This window comes from Cupressus sempervirens, chromosome 1, assembly GCF_028749045.1.
Source record: "Cupressus sempervirens isolate cs-2001-9-10 chromosome 1, ASM2874904v1, whole genome shotgun sequence".
NCBI classification, from domain to species: Eukaryota; Viridiplantae; Streptophyta; class Pinopsida; order Cupressales; family Cupressaceae; genus Cupressus; species Cupressus sempervirens.
The window spans coordinates 76861143-76873904 of NC_143118.1; the positions used below are offsets into that span (position 1 = coordinate 76861143).

At 39.0% G+C, this 12762-nt stretch overlaps 2 pseudogenes; both read left to right on the forward strand.

Moving 5' to 3' along the window:
- Nucleotides 1–1921: 1921 nt before the first annotated feature.
- On the forward strand, nucleotides 1922–2698 carry LOC149576290 (uncharacterized; annotated as a pseudogene).
- An 8567-nt stretch (nucleotides 2699–11265) lies between these two features.
- On the forward strand, nucleotides 11266–12042 carry LOC149576291 (uncharacterized; annotated as a pseudogene).
- The last annotated feature ends 720 nt before the right edge of the window (nucleotides 12043–12762 follow it).

Below are 12762 nucleotides of genomic sequence, written 5' to 3' on the forward strand. Positions count from 1 at the left end.
GAGACGGAGTGTTTTCCATGATTTGTTAATGAGGTCGTATATAGTTACGTGAGGACGCGGTACATTTTGAAGCAAACATATAAACTCCTCAGACTCACCATGCCTCTTTCTGTCCTCATAAAACTTGGGATTTTCTACCCTGGACTTCCAATTTTTACAAACTTTCTTCACAATCTTGTGAGATTTGTAAGACATTTTCATTAATATCTTTCTCACTAAATCCTCTGGAATTATCTCAAAATATTCCATTACCAACCGATTCTGCTGTTAAACTCTGGTCAAAATAAATTCCGCCTCATTTTCAAACAATTTGTTTATATATTGAATTATAATATGGGTGACTTTATACATAGGAATGCTTCTATATATAGACACTTAATTTTACATGATTTCTTGAACAAGTAGTTTTTACAAAATAGTTCTAAATATAGAATATTTAAAAACATAGATAATAATAAATGTTATTATTATTATTATGAAATAGTATGGTTGTTTCAATTTAGCCAAGGTATAATTTAGGATTTTGATCACTAAATTAATTTTGAAATATAACATGTTCTAAATATTTAACTAAAATCTTTTTATTTAAGTATGTTGCCCGGCTATAAAATTCTTTCAATTTTATAAGCCTTGGTTAATTTTATTAAATTGTCCAATTTTAAGCTTTAAATTGACCATTTAATCTCCAAGTTTTTGTGAGTTTCTAAATCTTCATGTTCCCGGCTCGTTCCCAGCTCCGCACAGCACTTGAAATTTTTAAAATCCAGCTTCTGAGCCTCAAGATATAAAAGGTTAATGATTGCCGCCAAAAACACATACTTCTTAACTTTTAACTTGTTAAAAGGTTAATGTTAACCATCAAAAACGTGTTTTTCTTAACCTCCAAATAAAAGGTTAATGTTAACCACCAAAAACATGTTTTTCTTAACCTCTCAAAAGGTTAATGTAAGCCTCCAAAATTAACTTCTTAAAAGAGGTTAAGATGAGCTCAAGATCTTAACCATTAACCTGCCAAACACAATCTTAACCATTAACCTGCATCTCCAAGCATGCGCTTTCAAAGGCAAGCAAATGCACACTCACATCAATGAAAAGGAAATTAAGACATCTGAACACAAAAAAATTCAGAAGTCTAATAGATGCACGCGAAGTGTTTGAGAAAATGACTGAGTGAGACGTTCTTTCATGGAATGCGATCATTGCCGCTTATAGAAGAAAGGGAGGATTTTCATCAATGTAATCACAATTGTAAATCTGAGGAGCATGGAGCAAAAGTGGGAGGTGTTTTTGACAAATCATATTGCACTGAGAAACTTCGGCACACACCTATCAAGAGTACTGGGAAGAATTTGAGCTCTGTCAGTTATATAACAGATGATGCCCATCATTTTGGCTATGATCACTCTAATCAAATTCTCTTCACCAATCAATGTAAAAATTACATACAACAGCATATATATATCAACTTTGCTATGATATATGTGTAACAAGAATAGGAAGCTTCGAAACAGGTTATGGCTATTCATAAAATTGTATTCCGCTGGATATACCCGTCCATCTTGTAGGACTTGAAACACATATCTACGACCTACGCAACCAATTAAACCTGAGTTCGTGGCATAGCACAGTGAGGGTGTGAGTCTGCGGCATAGCCGGCCTTAGGAAAGCCACCTTGGCCCAAGCTGTTTACAATTGAATTCATGGTACCTTCGAAGCATATTTCTTTACACAGAAAAATGGTACACTTCTAGACTTGCAATAGTCAATTTTGGGAAGACTGGGAAAGTACCATGGAGAAGTTTCGAGTGTTGCCAAGGGTAAAGCTGTGATGGAAAACCATTTGCGAGGAGTCTGTGCCCTTGTCATATTGGACGATGTGAACGATTAGAGCCACTTGGATGTGGTGAATAGGGATCGGTCCATGGGAGATTATTTTATCTTGTGTGTGGACAGTTTGATAACCGCTTCCACCTTGGAATCAGCTACAACCGAGGCCCAGAGGCCATCACAACCTGGTCAGGTTCCCTTCCAGCAAAACGGGGTGTTTGCACTAGATTCTCCTCCTGAGGCTTGTAAAGAGGTTTCTTCTCTTGATGCCGAGTCCTCAGAGATGATTCCTGACTCTCCCACCCTCGACTATGGAGACGGTCCATGCACTATGGTTGAGTGTCGTATCTGCCAGGATGAGGATGATGATAGAAACATGGAATCTTCGTGTGCCTGTTTTGGGAGTTTGAAGTATGTACATCGCAAATGTGTGCAACGTTGGTGCAATGAGAAAGGAGACATTACCTGTGAGATATGCCATCAGTAATACAAGCCCGATTATACTGCTTCTCAGCCATCTTATTTTGATGACATTCCCATTGATATCAGGTCAAGTTGGGAAGTATCTGAAGCAGAATTGGACCTGCGTGATCCTCGCCTTCTTGCTATGGTTGCAGCAGAGAGACACTTCTTTGAAAGCGAGTATGGTGAATACTCATCAGTGAACTCAAGTGGTGCATCATGTCTCCAATCTGCAGCTTTGATTCTCGTGGCTCTTCTGCTTTTACGACATGCACTTGCTATAACAAATTTTGGAGGAGATGAGGATGGTTCGACCTTTTTCACTCTTTTCCTTCTGCGAGCTGCCAGATTTATCTTGCCTTGTTACATCATGGCTCGGGCATTGAGTGTTATACACCATTGTAGATAGAGATAGGTAGCAATAGCAGTAGCTAAAGTTGCCCTTTGTCTGCAACAGGAACAAGCTTGATTAGTGAATCGACAACACTTGGTCAATGTGCAATAGGACTTCAATGTACTACCTTTTTTTTTGGCAATTTGATATCTAATCAACTATCCAGTTGGCATCTGTTCACAAGATGAAATATCTCAATAAATGCCAACGGATATATCCAAGCATCAAGTCAATGATTCAATCTTCTAAAGACATGTTCCAAGCCATACATTTCAATTAGTGATCTTTTTCATTTAAGGTTAATTTCATTGAGGTTAATTAACCTCGCAAAATCACGTATTTTGGAGGTGTTTATTAACCACGAAGAGGTAGTTATTAACCTCTGTGTCTATATAAGGACACCTTTTGGCTTTGTAAAAGGGGAGGACTTTTTGGGCTTTAGAAGAAGGGAACACTATGCAAAAATTTTGATTAGAAGATGATATTTGGAAAGTATGTACAGATTTGTCTTTATAATTAAAAATTCCTCTTAAGTTCTTGGTGCAAGAAAGTAAAGGAACGTGCAAATTGAGTTCTCTAATTCTAAATCTAAATTGTTTAGAATGTTGATTCTCTTTGTAGTGAGCATTCTCACGGTATGGTGTAGATGTTTATGAATCTGTGGATCAACATTGTGCTAGTAATGGTTTTCAAGTATAGATCTTGATTGTTGTTATTAGCGGTTTTAATTTAGTAGTTTGGGAAAGCCTTGAATTCGTGTGGTGCATTCGTCATCATGAGCTTTCTCCCCTTTCAATTTTAATTTTATATCTATTTGAAAAGCTTCAAAATTACATCATATGAGGGAGCTGCCCCTCTAAACGCAGAGGAAGGCCGCATACCAAGGGCCTATCCAACTGTTGTGAATGGTTTGCCACACACTCCGTTGGGCAATTCTACTGTGACAAATCTGTTTACCAACAGATTTTTGGCGACTCTACTGGGGAAAGACTGAACAAAAAGATTGACAATCACCTATGATGAAGTACAATGGTACTTCCACATGAGAACGTTTTTCCTGTGCTCCAACCGAACCTTGGCTTTCAAGACACCCAGGAAGATATCATCTCAGACTTGAACACTCTTGCCTGGAGGTGTAGAAGAAGTGTACAAGAATATCATCAAGTTAATAGAGTTCTTGAAGAAGAAGAAGAGTTCGGAGAAATCTTGCGAAGAGCCCCTATTGGTCAGGACGTTATAGTTATTGAAAGAATAGTGGTCATTCCAAGAAGAAACAGATAGAATCTTGGTCATATTCAAGGGCAAATAAATAATAACAACTAAGCTGGCTGATAAACCATACACTCGGGTTGATAGACAAAAGGGTTTGGTAGACGAAGACTTTGAAGCCCTCCAAAAGTTAGATTTTAAGCCAATTACTCCTAAGAAGAAGAGAAAGGTCAAGTCTGTTAGTAGGTCTTCTTCTCCAACTAAGGCTACTGTTTCCCCTACGGCCTTTCAAGCGTTGCTTTTGCCAGGGACTATTGTACCTTCAACTATAAATTTATAGCCCTTGAATATCATTCTTCCGACCATGGCACATCAAGCACCGCAGCCACCAGTCCCATGGGGAGCTGCTATTGGCCCTCTAAATTTAGGAAACAAACTACATGACATGCCCATTGGTTCTCGAAAAATTCTTCCCAAGTTTTCTGGGGACGGAAAAGTCACTACCGATCAGCATATAAGTGCATTCTTTACAGTAAGCGGTGTTCTTGCAATCCAATATGAAGATGTTTTTTTCCGTCTTTTTGTTGAAACACTTACTGAAGCCGCAGCTGAATGGTTTGGACAACTACCCGCTAGATCAATTACCTCTTGGGTAACTTTGATTCAGGCTTTTGAGGGGAGATTTAAGACTGCTGAAGATGAACATTTGCTCCTTTCCCAGTTGACTTCAATGAAGAAGGAAATTCATGAACCCATGCGAGAATTCATTGCTCGTTTTAATCAGACGGTGAATCAAATCCCTGTTAACAAAAGACCCACTGAAGAAAATCAAATGACTTTCTTCATCAGTGCTCAACCTTCTGATGTAAGTTTTCAAATACGAAGGACAAGACCCGTTAATCTAGCGGCTGCGCAAACCTTGGCCATCGAGGTGGAAGATGACCTGCTTAGTTCAGGGAAATGGAGTCGTGATCTACAAAAGGGGAAAGGTCAACAAGCCCCTGTCACTACCACTGATCCTTTATATCAGAAATTGGCTAATGATCTATTACAGCTCAAAAAGCAGTTGCCCTCTAACCCTCCACCTTTGTATCAAGATATTCCAAGGAGGAATTATCAGCCATATCAACAAAATAGACCAACTAAGTGGCTACCCCAATCGACACCAAGGTTAGCCATCGAACATCCCTCATCATCTGGTAAACAAACTGCTATGTGTGATTTTCACCTAACAACAGATCATGATGGCGCAAACTGTCCTGAGATGGCTAGATTCATGCAAATGCATTTGACTACGGAGAAGATAGAAGAATATGTGACTCCTGAAGATGTGATAGAACCTGTTGTTGAAGCCTCTGCCATAAATTTCCTGGAGTATGAATCTGATGATGACCAAACAGAAGATGTCAACAATCATTCTTGCAATGCGACTACACCAAGTTGGAGACAGAGATTGGAAGAAAAATGGAGTAAACAAGCAAAAGAAAAAGCCTCTGATGAGACTGCTAAGAGGATTCTGTCTCATAAGCATACTCCAGAAGAGCCTTCTCAAGCGAGGGAGACAGATAAGGGTAAAACACCTCCCATCATGGAAGACTCTTTTGATTTTATTGATCATTGCAAGAAGACCAAAGTACAAATTTCTCAATTGGATTACCTAAAATCCAACCCTCATCAATTAGAAAGGTTGATCCAATGTGTTGGCAAAGAGAAATGTTCACCTGAAATCACTATCAACCACGAATCAGGAGTTTCTCTAGAAGTGGAAGATAATTTGGAAGGGCCCATGACTGAGAAAGAATCTTTTGTTGTGGCATCTTTGTCAGACAAACCTGATCCTTTCTATGTTTCTCTTTATATAGCTGGATGCAAGTTAAGTAATTGTATCATTGATTCTGGTGCATCTGATAATGTCATGCCTTCAAAATTAGCACATGCCTTAGGTCTCTCTCTGAATAAACCTTCTGGAAAAGTGTATTCTATGGAGGCAAAACAAGTCCCGCTAGTTGGCCAGTTGAAAGATGCTCAAGTAGCACTTGCAGCACATCCTAAGAAGAAGTTAAAACTAAACATCCTGGTTGCTGATATTCCTGCCAGTTATGGGATGCTTTTGAGCAGAAGTTTTTGCAAAGATCTTGGTGGCGAAATCAAAATGGACATGTCTCATGCCCTTATCCCTATTGGAAATAAGAAGGTTAAGCTTGATCCTGAACCCAAAGCTAAATATATAGTGTTGAAATCAGATGATCCCAGAGCTGAAATATTATATGTTGATACTGGGCATGGAACATACATGATGACGTCCAATGAAGGAGATGTAACTGAACCTCTCATGCCTGATATAACCAATGAATTATGGTCAATGGATTTTGACGGAAGTTCTTCTTCTTCCGGTTCAGGTGCTGGGATAGTGTTGATATCACCACAAGGAGAGAAATTTCCCAAAGCTTACAAGTTGGCTTTTGAGACCACAAATAATACCGCGGAATATGAAGCTCTCCTACTTGGTCTCGAGTATGCAAGAGGAAAAGGGATCAGACAACTCAAGGTGTCAGGAGATGCAGAATTAGTTGTCAACCAGGTATGTAGGCAATATCAAGCAAAGAATCCGAAATTGAAGGCATATAGGAATAGAGTGTGGGATGAGATCGAGCATTTCGATGCTTTTTCTTTATTTGCCATTCCTTGTGAACAAAACTCTAAGGCAGATTGTCTTGCAGTCTCTGCGTCTCTACTTATCCCTCATCCTGAGTTCAACAGAGATGTTTATACAGTAGAGATGATTCATAGACCCAGTGTGCCTAATAATGATCGACACTGGAAAGTTTTTGATGATGATGGGAAAATAATTGCATTTCTCGAGGGGAGGCCTCCATTTTCAGACCTAAAATTTGAAGGATCGCGCAATCATAATGGAAAACAAGAAGAAGATCCTGAGGTTATTCAATTGGAAGGTAATGTTATCCCGAGAGGATTAGTCACCCTAGAGAGTCTTTTTAATAAAGAAGACAAAAGGAAAGAGAAAGTTGAGGACACCAGACCTTCTGATTGTTTAGGTTATGAGAGAGTAAATATTGGTTCTCAGGGAAATCCAAGAATGGTTCTAATAGGGAAAGGTTTGACGTCTCAAGAGAGAGAAGAGTTTACAAGGTTATTGAATGCTTACCAAGACGTTTTTGCTTGGGGTTATGAAGATCTAAAGGAATTCATGGATGGGAAATTTAAACATCAGATTCCTTTGAAACCTGGTTCAACTCCCTTTCGGCAAAAACAAAGACAATTCAATCCCAAGGTGGCAGACGCTATCTTCAATGAGGTTGATAAGATGCTTAAAGAAAAGATTATCTATCCCATTCACCACTCAACATGGGTAGCTAATATTGTTCCTGTTAGGAAAAAGAATGGTGAGATAAGAATATGTGTTGACTTCCGCAATTTGAATCAGGCGTCACTCAAGGATAATTATGGACTCCCTGTCATGGATCATATTTTACAGTTGGTATCTGGCTCTGAGCTCATGTCAATGTTAGATGGCTTCTCCGGTTATAACCAAATCAGTGTTGCACCTGAAGATCAACATAAAACCGCTTTTACCACTCCATGGGGTACATTTTCCTACAATCGTATGCCTTTTGGTTTGATAAATGCTGGGGCCACCTTCCAAAGGGCCATGGATCATTCATTCGAGGATTTCAAGAATAAGATCATTGTTATGTATCTTGATGATCTTACAGTGTTTTCAAAACAGAGAAGAGATCATGTGCATCATCTAGAAGCAATATTACATCGATGTCGAACTCAAGGCATCTCACTGAATCCTAAGAAGTCTATATTTGGGGTGACAGAAGGAAAACTACTGGGGCATATCGTCTCCAAAGAGGGCATTCGGATAGACCCTGAGCGGGTGAAAGCTATCCAACAGTTGTCACTTCCCATCAGTAAACCAGGAATTAGATCTTTCTTTGGGCAGATAAACTTTATAAGGAGGTTCATACCAGACTTCTCTGAGATAACAAAGTCAATTGTGGATATGATGAAAGGAAATACTAATTTTAAGTGGACAAAAGAAGGTAAGGCTTCTTTTGAACAAATCAAGACTGAAATTGCTCATGCGCCTACCCTTTCTTATCCAGATTTTTCCAAGGATTTTCATTTGTATTGTTATGCCTCCGAAGACACCTTATCTGCTATACTTACCCAACCTGACAAAGACAATACTGAGGCCCCAATAGCATTCATGAGTATCCCTCTTAAGAAACATGAATTGAAATACTCCTTGATCGAGAAAAATGCTTATGCTCTAGTTAGAGCAGTGAAACAGTTCAGATTTTACATCCTAAACTCTCACTCCAAGGTGTTTGTCCCTGACTCGGCAGTGAAAACTATTCTGACACAACAAGAAATTGGCGTGAACAAAAGGGCCTCCTAGATAGCTAAAGTACAAGAATATGATCTCGATATAAAACCTACAAATCTTGTCAGGGGAAAAGGTTTGTGTAAGGCAATTGTGGAAGGATCTTCTAAAGAAGGGACGAAGGAAGAAATGCCTTTAGTTTTATTCATTAGTAATGTTGATGACTGGTTTTCAAATATTGCCTATTTTCTGACATATGGGGAATGTCCTGCTCATTTATCACCTAAAGAAAAGAGGACCTTAAAATTGAAATCTGCAAAATACATTCTTTGGAATGACGCCTTATACAAGAAAGGGATAGATGGTACTTTTCTGAGATGTGTTGATTCTAAACAAAGAAAGGAGTTGCTTCAGTTATTTCATAATGAAGCATGTGGAGGTCATTACTCCGCATCAGTAACTGCTCACAAAATTTTGAGAAATTGTTTTTACTGGCCTGGGATATTCAAAGATGCAGAAGAATGGGTGAAGAAGTGTGATTCTTGTCAGTACTTCAAAGGAAAAGTTCAATTGGCTGCACTGCCCTTGAAACCAGTGGTGATCGAAGAACCCTTTCAACAATGGGGTTTGGATTTCATAGGTCCTATTCATCCTTCATCCTTTGCTGGACACACTCATATTTTGATGGCAACTGACTATTTTACCAAGTGGGTGGAAGCGACCCCAGTAAAACAAACAACTTCAAAAGTGGTGTGCAATTTTATCAAACAAAACATTCTGGTTAGGTTTGGTGTACCGAACAAAATTGTTACTGACAATGCTACCAACTTCTCTTCTCAAGAGATATCATCATTTTGCTATCAATACGGGATTATTCTCTCTCATTCCTCTAATTATTTTGCACAAGGAAATGGTCAGGCAGAATCAAGCAATAAAAATATTATGACCATTGTGCGAAAACTGATAGATGTTGATCAAAGATCTTGGCACAAGCACCTGTACGATGCATTGTGGGCAGATCGTACTACTAAAAAGAGAGCAATAGGATTTTCTCCCTTTGAGATCCTATATGGAACTGAGCCAGCTCTTCCTCTTCCCTTAGAGCTATGCACCTTGAAATTACAGAGTGCCATTGAGAATCTTGAATTCAAAGATGCTCTTGAGAAACGAATGTTGTATCTGACAAAGTTGGAAGAAGAAAGAGAGATGGTTGTTGATAGAATTCAGGAACATCAATCCTGTGTCAAGAGGTTATTTGATAGAAAGGCTAAGCAAAGGATGTTTCAAGAAGGCGATCTTGTCTTGCTTTGGGATAAGCACAGAGAGCCAAAAGGATTACATGGAAAATTTGACTCCTTATGGCGAGGCCCATTCCAGATCAAAGAGGTATGCGGAAAGAACTCTTTTATTTTGTCATACCTGAGTGGTACCCCATCGCCCTTACCTTATAATGGGCAACACCTTAAACATTATCATCAGTAGAAGGTGTCCGTACACCTTTTTGTATATAGGTCGTCCCGTTTTTGGTGTGCTCTCGTTAGTTGGTGTTGTTTTAGCCTTTCTTTCTGTTGTCCTATTTTTGGTTTTTGTGTTCCCTCTTTTGTAATTTGGTCTCTCAAATGACTCTATTTCACAAGCCCAATGGATAAGGCACTACTTTATTCATTCTAAATTTGAGCTTCGTCCTTGTCGGTCCTTGTCCCTAGTTAGAGCCAGCTGTTGCCCGGCTATAAAATTCTTTCAATTTTATAAGCCTTGGTTAATTTTATTAAATTGTCCAATTTTAAGCTTTAAATTGACCATTTAATCTCCAAGTTTCTATGAGTTTCTAAATCTTCATGTTCTCGGCTCGTTCCCAGCTCCGCACAGCACTTGAAATTTTTAAAATCCAGCTTCTGAGCCTCAAGATATAAAAGGTTAATGATTGCCGCCAAAAACACGTACTTCTTAACCTTTAACTTGTTAAAAGGTTAATGTTAACCATCAAAAACGTGTTTTTCTTAACCTCCAAATAAAAGGTTAATGTTAACCACCAAAAACATGTTTTTCTTAACCTCTCAAAAGGTTAATGTAAGCCTCCAAAATTAACTTCTTAAAAGAGGTTAAGATGAGCTCAAGATCTTAACCATTAACCTGCATCTCCAAGCATGCGCTTTCAAAGGCAAGCAAATGCGCACTCACATCAATGAAAAGGAAATTAAGACATCTGAACACAAAAAAATTCAGAAGTCTAATAGATGCACGCGAAGTGTTTGAGAAAATGACTGAGTGAGACGTTCTTTCATGGAATGTGATCATTGCCGCTTATAGAAGAAAGGGAGGATTTTCATCAATGTAATCACTATTGTAAATCTGAGGAGCATGGAGCAAAAGTGGGAGGTGTTTTTGACAAATCATATTGCACTGAGAAACTTCGGCACACACCTATCAAGAGTACTGGGAAGAATTTGAGCTCTGTCAGTTATATAACAGATGATGCCCATCATTTTGGCTATGATCACTCTAATCGAATTCTCTTCACCAATCAATGTAAAAATTACATACAACAGCATATATATATCAACTTTGCTATGATATATGTGTAACAGGAATAGGAAGCTTCGAAATAGGTTATGGCTATTCATAAAATTGTATTCCGCTGGATATACCCGTCCATCTTGTAGGACTTGAAACGTATATCTACGACCTACGCAACCAATTAAACCTGAGTTCGTGGCATAGCACAGTGAGGGTGTGAGTCTGCGGCATAGCCGGCCTTAGGAAAGCCACCTTGGCCCAAGCTGTTTACAATTGAATTCATGGTACCTTCAAAGAATATTTCTTTACACAGAAAAATGGTACACTTCTAGACTTGCAATAGTCAATTCTGGGAAGACTGGGAAAGTACCATGGAGAAGTTTCGAGTGTTGCCAAGGGTAAAGCTGTGATGGAAAACCATTTGCGAGGAGTCTGTGCCCTTGTCATATTGGACGATGTGAACGATTAGAGCCACTTGGATGTGGTGAATAGGGATCGGTCCATGGGAGATTATTTTATCTTGTGTGTGGATAGTTTGATAACCGCTTCCACCTTGGAATCAGCTACAACCGAGGCCTAGAGGCCATCACAACCTGGTCAGGTTCCCTTCCAGCAAAACGGGGTGTTTGCACTAGATTCTCCTCCTGAGGCTTGTAAAGAGGTTTCTTCTCTTGATGCCGAGTCCTCAGAGATGATTCCTGACTCTCGCACCCTCGACTATGGAGACAGTCCATGCACTATGGTTGAGTGTCGTATCTGCCAGGATGAGGATGATGATAGAAACATGGAATCTCCGTGTGCCTGTTTTGGGAGTTTGAAGTATGTACATCGCAAATGTGTGCAACGTTGGTGCAATGAGAAAGGAGACATTACCTGTGAGATATTCCATCAGTAATACAAGCCCGGTTATACTGCTTCTCAGCCATCTTATTTCGATGACATTCCCATTGATATCAGGTCAAGTTGGGAAGTATCTGAAGCAAAATTGGAGCTGCGTGATCCTCGCCTTCTTGCTATGGTTGCAGCAGAGAGACACTTCTTTGAAAGCGAGTATGGTGAATACTCATCAGTGAACTCAAGTGGTGCATCATGTCTCCAATCTGCAGCTTTGATTCTCGTGGCTCTTCTGCTTTTACGACATGCACTTGCTATAACAAATTTTGGAGGAGATGAGGATGGTTCGACCTTTTTCACTCTTTTCCTTCTGCGAGCTACCGGATTTATCTTGCCTTGTTACATCATGGCTCGGGCATTGAGTGTTATACACCATCGTAGATAGAGATAGGTAGCAATAGCAGTAGCTAAAGTTGCCCTTTTTCTGCAATAGGAACAAGCTTGATTAGTGAATTGACAACACTTGGTCAATGTGCAATAGGACTTCGATGTACTACCTTTTTTTTTGGCAATTTGATATCTAATCAACTATCCAGTTGGCATCTGTTCACAAGATGAAATATCTCAATAAATGCCAACAGATATATCCAAGCATCAAGTCAATGATTCAATCTTCTGAAGACATGTTCCAAGCCATACATTTCAATTAGTGATGTTTGTCATTTAAGGTTAATTTCATTGAGGTTAATTAACCTCGCAAAATCACGTATTTTGGAGGTGGTTATTAACCACGAAGAGGTAGTTATTAACCTCTGTGTCTATATAAGGACACCTTTTGGCTTTGTAAAAGGGGAGGACTTTTTGGGCTTTAGAAGAAGGGAACACTATGCAGAAATTTTGATTAGAAGATGATATTTGGAAAGTATGTACAGATTTGTCTTTATAATTAAAAATTCCTCTTAAGTTCTTGGTGCAAGAAAGTAAAGGAACGTGCAAATTGAGTTCTCTGATTCTAAATCTAAATTGTTTAGAATGTTGATTCTCTTTGTAGTGAGCATTGTCACGGTATGGTGTAGATGTTTATGAATCTGTGGATCAACATTGTGCTAGTAATGGTTTTCAAGCGTAGATCTTGATTGTTGTTATTAGCGGTTTTAATTTAGTA